This window comes from Symsagittifera roscoffensis, chromosome 5, assembly GCF_963678635.1.
Source record: "Symsagittifera roscoffensis chromosome 5, txSymRosc1.1, whole genome shotgun sequence".
Lineage (NCBI taxonomy): Eukaryota > Metazoa > Xenacoelomorpha > Acoela > Convolutidae > Symsagittifera > Symsagittifera roscoffensis.
Window position 1 is genome coordinate 20,494,631 of NC_087066.1, and position 13,841 is coordinate 20,508,471.

A 13,841-nucleotide genomic window follows, 5' to 3' on the forward strand; every position below is an offset into this window, starting at 1 on the left:
AATTGCTTATTTTTCAAAATTGAAATAAAGGGAAAAAATCTAGAAGATAATTTTGAACATGCAGTCAAATGTTTGCCATTAGTTTGACTAGATGATTATAGAGAGCAAAAAAAATAAATTTTTCTCATTGAATCATGAAAAAATTTGATGAAATTTTCTGTCTGTTTTCTTCACGTCGTAGTCAAGGTTTCAAGATGGAAAAAGATCAAACGATCGCCGGAGAAAAAATCTAAGTGGCTGACCCGCAGACATCCGCCGATAGCTCAGTTTGTAGCGCGGAGTTCTGTGGAAAAACTGCTATCCTCGGGTCCCTGGTTCGAGTCCGGGTCGGCGGATGACCTCATTTATTGTTTGATAACAATTGCCAGAAACTGCTTTAATTTTCAAAATTGAAATAAAGGGGAAAAAATGTGGAAGATAATTTTGAACATGCAATCAAATTTTTGCCAATATTTTGACTATATGATTATAAAGAGCAAAAAAAAATAAATTTTCTCATTGAATCATGAAAAAATTTGATGAAATTTTCTGTCGGTTTTTTTCACGTCGTAGTCAAGGTTTTAATATGAAAAACGATCAAACGATCGCCGGGAAAAAAATCTAAGTGGCTGACCCGGAGACATCCGCCGATAGCTCAGTTGGTAGCGCGGAGTACTCATGAAAAACTGATATCCTCAGGTCCCTGGTTCAAGTCCGTGTCGGCGGATGACATCACTTATTGTTTGATAACGATTGCCGGAAACTGCTTTACTTTTCAAAATCGAAATTATGTCGGAAAATCTAACATTGTAAGAATTTAGTTTGAATATTCAGTTAAAATTTTGCCATTAGTGTGACTAGATCATAGAAACGAGCAAAAAAATTTTTTCATTGAATCATGAAAAACTTTTATAAAACTTTCTGTCTGTTTTCTTTTCCTGGTAGTCAAGGTTTTAAATGACAAATGATCAAACAAGACTGGAGAAAAATCGAAGCTGCTGACCAACAGACAACCACCGATAGCTCAGTTGGTAGAGCGTAGGACTGTAGAAAAGTTGATATCCTTAGGTCCCTGTTTCGCGGTCGCGTCGGGGGATGGCATGAAAAAGTTTTCTTCGATACAAAATTTAACGAACATTTTAGAAGGTCAGTTTTTGAAGATCCAGAACAATTTTCACTAATAGTTTGAACAGATGGTCAGAAAGAGCAAAAAAAAATAAAAAAAATTTTTTTTAACGAATCATGAAAAACCCTTATCAAAATTTCGGTCTGTTTTTTTTCACCTCGTGAACAAGGTTATTAGATGAAAAATGATCAAACAATCGCCAGAGAACACATCCGCCAATAGCTCAGTTGGTAGAGCGGAGGACTGTAGAAAAACTGATATCCTTAGGTCCCTGGTTCGAGTCCGGGTCGGCGGATGACATCATTTATTGTTTGATACCAATTGCCGGAAAATGCTTTACTTTTCAAAATTGATATTAAGGGAAAGAATCTACAAAATAATTTTGAACATGCAGTCAAATGTTTGCCATTAGTTTGACAATATGATTAAAAAGAGCAAAAAAACAAGTTTTTCCACTTTAATCATGAAAAAATTTGATAAATTATCTGTCTAATTTCTTCACGTCGTAGTCAAGGTTTTCAGATGAAAAAAGATCAAACAATCGCCGGAGAAACAATCTCAGCGGCTGACCCGCAGACATCTGCCGATAGTTTAGTTGGCAGAGCGGAGGACTGTAGAAAAACTGATATCCTAAGGTCCATGGTTCGAGTCCGGGACGGCGGATGACATCACTTATTGTTTGATAACAATTGCCCGGAATTTCTTTACTTTTAAAAATTGAACTTCTGTCGGAAAATCTAACATTGTAAGAATTTAATTGAAAATTCAGTTGAAATTTTGCCATTAGTTTGACTAGATGATAGAAAAAAGCAAAAAAAAAATTTTCAATGAATCATGAAAAACTTTTTTGAAACTTTCTGTCTGTTTTCTTTTCCTCGTAATCAAGGTTTTAAATGACAAACGATCAAACAAGACTGGAGAAAAAATCGAAACGGCTGACCAACAGACAACCACCGATAGCTCAGTTGGTAGAGCGGAGGACTGTAGAAAAGCTGATATCATTAGGTCCTCGGATCGGTGGATGGCATAAATTCTTCTGTAATAACAGTTTCGGAACTTGATTTACTTTTCAAAGTTTAAATTAAGGATAAAACTAGTCAATCAGAATCGACTAAAATACCTTTATTTTAAAACTTAAGCAAAATAAAAAAAAGATTTCTTTTTTCTAATTTTGCAGAAAGAGTAAAATCTTCACAAAAATCAAAAAGATACTCTTTTTGGACCCGTAGAGGATAAGGCGACAAAAACCGCCAAAAACAAAATAACGGCAATTATTGGCAAAAAATTGTTGATATATACCGTTTTAAAAAGAGCAGAGGACCGCAATTACTGCTATTACCAGAAAACTGAGAGCTCGGAGAGGATTCCATAGAAAATTGCTGCAGTTTATCTCGAAAATTTTAAACATAAAAGGTTTTGTTTTAAAGTTTTAAATGAAAATGATCAAACAAGACTGGACAAAAAAGCGAAGCGGCTGTCATCAGACAACCATCGAAAGCTTAGTTGGTAGAGCGGAGGACTGTCGAAAAGCTGATATGCTTAAGTCCCTGGTTCGATTCCACGTCGGCGGATGGCATGAAATCTCTGAAAAAGTCAGTTACCGGAACATGATTTATTTTTCAAAGTTTCAATTAAAGGTAAAACTAGTCAATCAGAATCGGCTAACCTACTTTAAAACTTAACCAACATAAAAAAAAACATTTTTTTTCGAACTTTGCAGAAAACCAAAATCTTCACAAAAATCAATAAGAAATGTTTTTTGAACCCGTAGACGATAAGGCGACAACAACCGCCAGAAAACAATCTAACGGCAATTATTGGCAAACAATTGTTGATTTATACCTTTTTTAAAACAGCAGAAGACCGCAATTACTGCTATTACCTAAAAAATGAGGGCTCGGAGAGGATTCCATAGAAAATAGCTGCAGTTGATCTCAAAAATTTTAGACAGAAAAAGTTTTTTTCGAAACAAAATTTAAAGAACATTTTAGAAGACTATTTTTTGAAAATCCAGAACAATTTTCAGTATTAGTTTGAACAGATGATCAAAAAGAGCAAAAAAAAATGAAAAAAAAATCGAAACGAATCATTAAAAAACCCTTATCAAAATTTCTGTCTGTTTTTTTTCACCTCGTAAACAAGGTTTTTAGGAGAAAAATGATTAAAAAATCGCCGGAGAACACATCCATCGATAGCTGAGTTGGTAGAGCGGAGGAATGTACAAAAACTGATATCCTTAGGTCCATGGTTCGAGTCCGGGTCGGCGGATGACATCACTTACTGTTTTATAACAGTTGCCGGAAATTGCTTTACTTTTCAAAATTGAAACTAAGGGAAAAAATGTAGAAGATAATACTGCATATGCAATAAAATGTTTGCCATTAGCTTGACTATATAATTATATAGAGCAAAAAACCATATTTTTCCCACTGAATCATGAAAAACTTTATTAAAATTTTCTGTCTGTTTTCTTCACGTCGTAGTCAAGGTTTTCAGATAAAAAAAGATCTAACAATCGCCGGAGAAAAAGTGAAAGCAGCTGACATACAGGCATCCACCGATAGCTCAATTGGTAGAGCGGAGGACTGAAGAAAAACTGATATCCTTAGGTCCCTGGTTCGAGTCCGGGTCGGCGGATGACATCATTTATTGTTTGATACCAATTGCCGGAAAATGCTTTACTTTTCAAAATTGATATTAAGGGAAAGAATCTAGAAAATAATTTTGAACATGCAGTCAAATGTTTGCCATTAGTTTGACAATATGATTAAAAAGAGCAAAAAAACAAGTTTTTCCACTTTAATCATGAAAAAATTTGATAAATTATCTGTCTAATTTCTTCACGTCGTAGTCAAGGTTTTCAGATGAAAAAAGATCAAACAATCGCCGGAGAAACAATCTCAGCGGCTGACCCGCAGACATCTGCCGATAGTTTAGTTGGCAGAGCGGAGGACTGTAGAAAAACTGATATCCTTAGGTCCATGGTTCGAGTCCGGGACGGCGGATGACATCACTTATTGTTTGATAACAATTGCCCGGAATTCCTTTACTTTTAAAAATTGAACTTCTGTCAAAAAATCTAACATTGTAAGAATATAATTGAAAATTCAGTTGAAATTTTGCCATTAGTTTGACTAGATGATAGAAAAAAGCAAAAAAAAATTTTCAATGAATCATGAAAAACTTTTTTGGAACTTTCTGTCTGTTTTCTTTTCCTCGTAATCAAGGTTTTAAATGACAAACGATCAAACAAGACTGGAGAAAAAATCGAAACGGCTGATCAACAGACAACCACCGATAGCTCAGTTGGTAGAGCGGAGGACTGTAGAAAAGCTGATATCATTAGGTCCTCGGATCGGTGGATGGCATAAACTCTTCTGTAATAACAGTTTCGGAACTTGATTTACTTTTCAAAGTTTAAATTAAGGATAAAACTAGTCAATCAGAATCGACTAAAATACCTTTATTTTAAAACTTAAGCAAAATAAAAAAAGATTTCTATTTTCTAATTTTGCAGAAAGAGTAAAATCTTCACAAAAATCAAAAAGATACTCTTTTTGGACCCGTAGAGGATAAGGCGACAAAAACCGCCAAAAACAAAATAACGGCAATTATTGGCAAAAAATTGTTGATATATACCGTTTTAAAAAGAGCAGAGGACCGCAATTACTGCTATTACCAGAAAACTGAGAGCTCGGAGAGGATTCCATAGAAAATTGCTGCAGTTTATCTCGAAAATTTTAAACAGAAAAGGTTTTGTTTTAAAGTTTTAAATGAAAATGATCAAACAAGACTGGACAAAAAGCGAAGCGGCTGTCATCAGACAACCATCGAAAGCTTAGTTGGTAGAGCGGAGGACTGTCGAAAAGCTGATATGCTTAAGTCCCTGGTTCGATTCCACGTCGGCGGATGGCATGAAATCTCTGAAAAAGTCAGTTACCGGAACATGATTTATTTTTCAAAGTTTCAATTAAAGGTAAAACTAGTCAATCAGAATCGGCTAACCTACTTTAAAACTTAACCAACATAAAAAAAAACATTTTTTTTCGAACTTTGCAGAAAACCAAAATCTTCACAAAAATCAATAAGAAATGTTTTTTGAACCCGTAGACGATAAGGCGACAACAACCGCCAGAAAACAACCTAACGGCAATTATTGGCAAACAATTGTTGATTTATACCTTTTTTAAAACAGCAGAAGACCGCAATTACTGCTATTACCTAAAAAATGAGGGCTCGGAGAGGATTCCATAGAAAATAGCTGCAGTTGATCTCAAAAATTTTAGACAGAAAAAGTTTTTTTCGAAACAAAATTTAAAGAACATTTTAGAAGACTATTTTTTGAAAATCCAGAACAATTTTCAGTATTAGTTTGAACAGATGATCAAAAAGAGCAAAAAAAATGAAAAAAAAAATCGAAACGAATCATTAAAAAACCCTTATCAAAATTTCTGTCTGTTTTTTTTCACCTCGTAAACAAGGTTTTTAGGAGAAAAATGATTAAAAAATCGCCGGAGAACACATCCATTGATAGCTGAGTTGGTAGAGCGGAGGAATGTACAAAAACTGATATCCTTAGGTCCATGGTTCGAGTCCGGGTCGGCGGATGACATCACTTACTGTTTTATAACAGTTGCCGGAAATTGCTTTACTTTTCAAAATTGAAATAAAGGGGAAAAAATGTGGAAGATAATTTTGAACATGCAATCAAATTTTTGCCAATATTTTGACTATATGATTATAAAGAGCAAAAAAAAATAAATTTTCTCATTGAATCATGAAAAAATTTGATGAAATTTTCTGTCGGTTTTTTTCACGTCGTAGTCAAGGTTTTAATATGAAAAACGATCAAACGATCGCCGGGAAAAAAATCTAAGTGGCTGACCCGGAGACATCCGCCGATAGCTCAGATGGTAGCGCGGAGTACTCATGAAAAACTGATATCCTCAGGTCCCTGGTTCAAGTCCGTGTCGGCGGATGACATCACTTATTGTTTGATAACGATTGCCGGAAACTGCTTTACTTTTCAAAATCGAAATTATGTCGGAAAATCTAACATTGTAAGAATTTAGTTTGAATATTCAGTTAAAATTTTGCCATTAGTGTGACTAGATCATAGAAACGAGCAAAAAAATTTTTTCATTGAATCATGAAAAACTTTTATAAAACTTTCTGTCTGTTTTCTTTTCCTGGTAGTCAAGGTTTTAAATGACAAATGATCAAACAAGACTGGAGAAAAATCGAAGCTGCTGACCAACAGACAACCACCGATAGCTCAGTTGGTAGAGCGTAGGACTGTAGAAAAGTTGATATCCTTAGGTCATGAACGAATCATGAAAAACCCTTATCAAAATTTCGGTCTGTTTTTTTTCACCTCGTGAACAAGGTTATTAGATGAAAAATGATCAAACAATCGCCAGAGAACACATCCGCCAATAGCTCAGTTGGTAGAGCGGAGGACTGTAGAAAAACTGATATCCTTAGGTCCCTGGTTCGAGTCCGGGTCGGCGGATGACATCATTTATTGTTTGATACCAATTGCCGGAAAATGCTTTACTTTTCAAAATTGATATTAAGGGAAAGAATCTACAAAATAATTTTGAACATGCAGTCAAATGTTTGCCATTAGTTTGACAATATGATTAAAAAGAGCAAAAAAACAAGTTTTTCCACTTTAATCATGAAAAAATTTGATAAATTATCTGTCTAATTTCTTCACGTCGTAGTCAAGGTTTTCAGATGAAAAAAGATCAAACAATCGCCGGAGAAACAATCTCAGCGGCTGACCCGCAGACATCTGCCGATAGTTTAGTTGGCAGAGCGGAGGACTGTAGAAAAACTGATATCCTAAGGTCCATGGTTCGAGTCCGGGACGGCGGATGACATCACTTATTGTTTGATAACAATTGCCCGGAATTTCTTTACTTTTAAAAATTGAACTTCTGTCGGAAAATCTAACATTGTAAGAATTTAATTGAAAATTCAGTTGAAATTTTGCCATTAGTTTGACTAGATGATAGAAAAAAGCAAAAAAAAAATTTTCAATGAATCATGAAAAACTTTTTTGAAACTTTCTGTCTGTTTTCTTTTCCTCGTAATCAAGGTTTTAAATGACAAACGATCAAACAAGACTGGAGAAAAAATCGAAACGGCTGACCAACAGACAACCACCGATAGCTCAGTTGGTAGAGCGGAGGACTGTAGAAAAGCTGATATCATTAGGTCCTCGGATCGGTGGATGGCATAAATTCTTCTGTAATAACAGTTTCGGAACTTGATTTACTTTTCAAAGTTTAAATTAAGGATAAAACTAGTCAATCAGAATCGACTAAAATACCTTTATTTTAAAACTTAAGCAAAATAAAAAAAAGATTTCTTTTTTCTAATTTTGCAGAAAGAGTAAAATCTTCACAAAAATCAAAAAGATACTCTTTTTGGACCCGTAGAGGATAAGGCGACAAAAACCGCCAAAAACAAAATAACGGCAATTATTGGCAAAAAATTGTTGATATATACCGTTTTAAAAAGAGCAGAGGACCGCAATTACTGCTATTACCAGAAAACTGAGAGCTCGGAGAGGATTCCATAGAAAATTGCTGCAGTTTATCTCGAAAATTTTAAACATAAAAGGTTTTGTTTTAAAGTTTTAAATGAAAATGATCAAACAAGACTGGACAAAAAAGCGAAGCGGCTGTCATCAGACAACCATCGAAAGCTTAGTTGGTAGAGCGGAGGACTGTCGAAAAGCTGATATGCTTAAGTCCCTGGTTCGATTCCACGTCGGCGGATGGCATGAAATCTCTGAAAAAGTCAGTTACCGGAACATGATTTATTTTTCAAAGTTTCAATTAAAGGTAAAACTAGTCAATCAGAATCGGCTAACCTACTTTAAAACTTAACCAACATAAAAAAAAACATTTTTTTTCGAACTTTGCAGAAAACCAAAATCTTCACAAAAATCAATAAGAAATGTTTTTTGAACCCGTAGACGATAAGGCGACAACAACCGCCAGAAAACAATCTAACGGCAATTATTGGCAAACAATTGTTGATTTATACCTTTTTTAAAACAGCAGAAGACCGCAATTACTGCTATTACCTAAAAAATGAGGGCTCGGAGAGGATTCCATAGAAAATAGCTGCAGTTGATCTCAAAAATTTTAGACAGAAAAAGTTTTTTTCGAAACAAAATTTAAAGAACATTTTAGAAGACTATTTTTTGAAAATCCAGAACAATTTTCAGTATTAGTTTGAACAGATGATCAAAAAGAGCAAAAAAAAATGAAAAAAAAATCGAAACGAATCATTAAAAAACCCTTATCAAAATTTCTGTCTGTTTTTTTTCACCTCGTAAACAAGGTTTTTAGGAGAAAAATGATTAAAAAATCGCCGGAGAACACATCCATCGATAGCTGAGTTGGTAGAGCGGAGGAATGTACAAAAACTGATATCCTTAGGTCCATGGTTCGAGTCCGGGTCGGCGGATGACATCACTTACTGTTTTATAACAGTTGCCGGAAATTGCTTTACTTTTCAAAATTGAAACTAAGGGAAAAAATGTAGAAGATAATACTGCATATGCAATAAAATGTTTGCCATTAGCTTGACTATATAATTATATAGAGCAAAAAACCATATTTTTCCCACTGAATCATGAAAAACTTTATTAAAATTTTCTGTCTGTTTTCTTCACGTCGTAGTCAAGGTTTTCAGATAAAAAAAGATCTAACAATCGCCGGAGAAAAAGTGAAAGCAGCTGACATACAGGCATCCACCGATAGCTCAATTGGTAGAGCGGAGGACTGAAGAAAAACTGATATCCTTAGGTCCCTGGTTCGAGTCCGGGTCGGCGGATGACATCATTTATTGTTTGATACCAATTGCCGGAAAATGCTTTACTTTTCAAAATTGATATTAAGGGAAAGAATCTAGAAAATAATTTTGAACATGCAGTCAAATGTTTGCCATTAGTTTGACAATATGATTAAAAAGAGCAAAAAAACAAGTTTTTCCACTTTAATCATGAAAAAATTTGATAAATTATCTGTCTAATTTCTTCACGTCGTAGTCAAGGTTTTCAGATGAAAAAAGATCAAACAATCGCCGGAGAAACAATCTCAGCGGCTGACCCGCAGACATCTGCCGATAGTTTAGTTGGCAGAGCGGAGGACTGTAGAAAAACTGATATCCTTAGGTCCATGGTTCGAGTCCGGGACGGCGGATGACATCACTTATTGTTTGATAACAATTGCCCGGAATTCCTTTACTTTTAAAAATTGAACTTCTGTCAAAAAATCTAACATTGTAAGAATATAATTGAAAATTCAGTTGAAATTTTGCCATTAGTTTGACTAGATGATAGAAAAAAGCAAAAAAAAATTTTCAATGAATCATGAAAAACTTTTTTGGAACTTTCTGTCTGTTTTCTTTTCCTCGTAATCAAGGTTTTAAATGACAAACGATCAAACAAGACTGGAGAAAAAATCGAAACGGCTGATCAACAGACAACCACCGATAGCTCAGTTGGTAGAGCGGAGGACTGTAGAAAAGCTGATATCATTAGGTCCTCGGATCGGTGGATGGCATAAACTCTTCTGTAATAACAGTTTCGGAACTTGATTTACTTTTCAAAGTTTAAATTAAGGATAAAACTAGTCAATCAGAATCGACTAAAATACCTTTATTTTAAAACTTAAGCAAAATAAAAAAAGATTTCTATTTTCTAATTTTGCAGAAAGAGTAAAATCTTCACAAAAATCAAAAAGATACTCTTTTTGGACCCGTAGAGGATAAGGCGACAAAAACCGCCAAAAACAAAATAACGGCAATTATTGGCAAAAAATTGTTGATATATACCGTTTTAAAAAGAGCAGAGGACCGCAATTACTGCTATTACCAGAAAACTGAGAGCTCGGAGAGGATTCCATAGAAAATTGCTGCAGTTTATCTCGAAAATTTTAAACAGAAAAGGTTTTGTTTTAAAGTTTTAAATGAAAATGATCAAACAAGACTGGACAAAAAGCGAAGCGGCTGTCATCAGACAACCATCGAAAGCTTAGTTGGTAGAGCGGAGGACTGTCGAAAAGCTGATATGCTTAAGTCCCTGGTTCGATTCCACGTCGGCGGATGGCATGAAATCTCTGAAAAAGTCAGTTACCGGAACATGATTTATTTTTCAAAGTTTCAATTAAAGGTAAAACTAGTCAATCAGAATCGGCTAACCTACTTTAAAACTTAACCAACATAAAAAAAAAAACATTTTTTTTCGAACTTTGCAGAAAACCAAAATCTTCACAAAAATCAATAAGAAATGTTTTTTGAACCCGTAGACGATAAGGCGACAACAACCGCCAGAAAACAACCTAACGGCAATTATTGGCAAACAATTGTTGATTTATACCTTTTTTAAAACAGCAGAAGACCGCAATTACTGCTATTACCTAAAAAATGAGGGCTCGGAGAGGATTCCATAGAAAATAGCTGCAGTTGATCTCAAAAATTTTAGACAGAAAAAGTTTTTTTCGAAACAAAATTTAAAGAACATTTTAGAAGACTATTTTTTGAAAATCCAGAACAATTTTCAGTATTAGTTTGAACAGATGATCAAAAAGAGCAAAAAAAATGAAAAAAAAAATCGAAACGAATCATTAAAAAACCCTTATCAAAATTTCTGTCTGTTTTTTTTCACCTCGTAAACAAGGTTTTTAGGAGAAAAATGATTAAAAAATCGCCGGAGAACACATCCATTGATAGCTGAGTTGGTAGAGCGGAGGAATGTACAAAAACTGATATCCTTAGGTCCATGGTTCGAGTCCGGGTCGGCGGATGACATCACTTACTGTTTTATAACAGTTGCCGGAAATTGCTTTACTTTTCAAAATTGAAACTAAGGGAAAAAATGTAGAAGATAATACTGCATATGCAATCAAATGTTTGCCATTAGCTTGACTATATAATTATATAGAGCAAAAAACCATATTTTTCCCACTGAATCATGAAAAACTTTATTAAAATTTTCTGTCTGTTTTCTTCACGTCGTAGTCAAGGTTTTCAGATAAAAAAAGATCTAACAATCGCCGGAGAAAAAGTGAAAGCAGCTGACATACAGGCATCCACCGATAGCTCAGTTGGTAGAGCGGAGGACTGTAGAAAAGCTGATACGCTTAGGTCCCCGGTTCGAGTCAGGGTAGGCGGATGGCATGAAATCTCTGAAAAAGTCAGGTAACGGAACATGATTTGTTTTTCGAAGTTTAAATTAAAGATGAAACTAATCAATCAGAATCGACTAACCTACTTTAAAACTTAACCAACATAAAAGAAAACATTTTTTTTTCGAACTTTGCAGAAAACCAAAATCTTCACAAAAATCAATAAGATACTTTTTTTTGGACCCGTAGACGATAAGGCGACAAAAACCGCCAGAAAACAATCTCACGGCAAATATTGGCAAACAATTGTTGATATATACCTTTTTTAAAAGAGCAGAGGACCGCAATTACTGCTATTACCTAAAAACTGAGGGCCCGGAGAGGATTCCATAGAAAATTGATGCAATTGATCTCAAAAATTTTAAACAGAAAAGGTTTTCTTCGAACCAAAAACTAACGAATATTATAGAAGACTATTTTCTGAAGATCCAGAACAGTTTTCTTTATTAGTTTGAACAGATGATCAGTAAGAGCAAAAACAAAACAAAAAATTTTTCTCAACGAATCATGAAAAACCCTTATCAAAATTTCTGTCTGTTTTATTCACCTCGTAAACAAAATTTTTAGATGAAATATAACCGAACAATCGCCGGAGTACACATCCGCCGATAGCTGAGTTGGTAGAGCGGAGGACTGTAGAAAAACGGATATCCTTAGGTCCCTAGTTCGAGTCCGGGTTGGCGGATGACATCATTTATTGTTTGATAACATTTGCCGGAATTTGCTTTACTTTTCAAAATTGAAATTAAGGGGAAAAATGTAGAAGATAATTTTGCATATGCAATCGAGTGTTTGCCATTATTTTGACTATATATTTATAAAGAGCAAAAAAACCATATTTGTCCCTATGAATCATGAAAAACTTACAGAAAATTTTCTGTCTGTTTTCTTCACGTCGTAGTCAAGGTTTTCAGATGAAAAAAGATCGAATAATCGCCGGAAAAAAAATCAAAGCGGCTCACACTCAGACATCCGCCGATAGCTCAGTTGGTAGAGCGGAGGACTGTAGAAAAACTGATATCCTTAGGTCATTGGTTCGAGTCCGGGTCGGCGGATGACATCACTTATTGTTTTATAACAGTTGCCGGAAATTGCTTTACTTTTCAAAATTGAAATTTAGAAAAAGATGTAGAAGATAATTTTGCATATGCAATCAAATGTTTGCTATTAGTTTGACTATCAAGAGCAAAAAAAAACATATTTTTACCATTGAATCATGAAAAACTTTAATAAAAGTTTCTGTTTGTTTTCTTCACGTCGTAGCCAAGGTTTTCAGATGAAAAAAGATCAAACAATCGCCGGAGAAAAAATGAAAGCGGCTGACATACAGGCATCCGCCGATAGCTCAGTTGGTAGAGCGGAGGACTATAGAAAAGCTGATATCCTTAGGTCCCTGGTGCGAATCCGGGTCTGCGGATGGCATGAAATCTCTGAAAAAGTCAGTAAGCGCAACTTGATTTATTTTTCAAAGTTTAAAATAAAGATAAAACTAGTCAATCAGAATCGACTAACCTACTCTAAACCCTTAACCAACATTTAAAAAAAATACATTTTTTTCGAACTTTGCAGAAAACCAAAATGTTCACAAAAATCAATAAGATACTTTTTTGGACCCGTAGACAATAAGGCGACAAAAAGCGCCAAAAAACAATCTAACGGCAATTATTGGCAAACAATTGTTGATACATACCTTTTTTAAAAGAGCAGAGGACCACAACTACTGCTATTACCTAAAAACTGAGGGCTCGGAGAGGATTCCATAGAAAATTGCTGCAGTTGATCTCAAAAGTTTTAGACAGAAAAGGTTTTCTTCGAAACAAAAACTAATGAATATTTTAGACGACTATTTTTTGAAGATTCAGAACAGTTTTCACTATTAGTTTAAACAGTTGATCAGAAGGAGCAAAAAAAAAATTTTTCTTAACGAATCATGAAAAACATTTATCAAAATTTCTGTCTGTTTTGTTCACCTCGTAAACAAAGATTTTATATGAAAAATGATCGAACAATCGCCTGTGAACACATCCGCCGATAGCTCAGTTGGTAGCGCGGAGTACTGTAGAAAAACAGATATCCTCAGGTCCCTGGTTCAAGTCCGGGTCGGCGGAAGACATCACTTATTGTTTGATAACGATTGCCGGAAACTGCTTTACTTTTCAACATCAAAATTATGTCGGAAAATCTAACATTGTAAGAATTTAGTTTGAATATTCAATTAAAACTTTGCCATTAGTTTGACTAGATGATAGAGCAGAGCAAAAAAAATATTCATTGACTCATGACAAACTTTTATAAAACTTTCTGTCTGTTTTCTTTTCCTCGTAGTCAAAGTTTGAAATGAAAATGATCAAACAAGACTGGACAAAAAAGCGAAGCGGCTCTCAACAGACATTCACCGATAGCTCAGTTGGTAGAGCGGAGAACGGATAAAAAGCTGATAGCCTTAGGTCCCTGGTTCAAGTCCGGATCGGCGGATGGCATGAAATCTTCTGTAAAAACAGTTTCCGAACTTGGTTAACTTTTCAAAG

The 13,841-nt window shown here is 34.7% G+C and overlaps 1 protein-coding gene and 7 non-coding genes across 8 annotated transcripts in view; 7 read left to right on the forward strand and 1 right to left on the reverse strand.

The window, feature by feature from the left end:
* The window catches only part of LOC134846899 (dynein axonemal heavy chain 1-like), a 513,436-nt gene that overhangs the window by 81,786 nt on the left and 417,809 nt on the right, over positions 1-13,841 (reverse strand). The gene's annotated exons all lie outside the window — the stretch shown is intronic.
* Trnay-gua (transfer RNA tyrosine (anticodon GUA)) lies at positions 1,318-1,400 on the forward strand. Its single transcript is given in 2 exon segments — positions 1,318-1,354; positions 1,365-1,400. It is a non-coding gene; the product is annotated as a tRNA-Tyr (tRNA).
* On the forward strand, positions 3,660-3,742 carry Trnaf-gaa (transfer RNA phenylalanine (anticodon GAA)). The gene is given in 2 exon segments: positions 3,660-3,696; positions 3,707-3,742. It is a non-coding gene; the product is annotated as a tRNA-Phe (tRNA).
* Trnay-gua (transfer RNA tyrosine (anticodon GUA)) lies at positions 6,535-6,617 on the forward strand. The gene is given in 2 exon segments: positions 6,535-6,571; positions 6,582-6,617. It is a non-coding gene; the product is annotated as a tRNA-Tyr (tRNA).
* Positions 8,877-8,959, forward strand: Trnaf-gaa (transfer RNA phenylalanine (anticodon GAA)). The gene is given in 2 exon segments: positions 8,877-8,913; positions 8,924-8,959. It is a non-coding gene; the product is annotated as a tRNA-Phe (tRNA).
* On the forward strand, positions 11,916-11,998 carry Trnay-gua (transfer RNA tyrosine (anticodon GUA)). Its single transcript is given in 2 exon segments — positions 11,916-11,952; positions 11,963-11,998. It is a non-coding gene; the product is annotated as a tRNA-Tyr (tRNA).
* Positions 12,286-12,368, forward strand: Trnay-gua (transfer RNA tyrosine (anticodon GUA)). Its single transcript is given in 2 exon segments — positions 12,286-12,322; positions 12,333-12,368. It is a non-coding gene; the product is annotated as a tRNA-Tyr (tRNA).
* Trnay-aua (transfer RNA tyrosine (anticodon AUA)) lies at positions 12,648-12,730 on the forward strand. The gene is given in 2 exon segments: positions 12,648-12,684; positions 12,695-12,730. It is a non-coding gene; the product is annotated as a tRNA-Tyr (tRNA).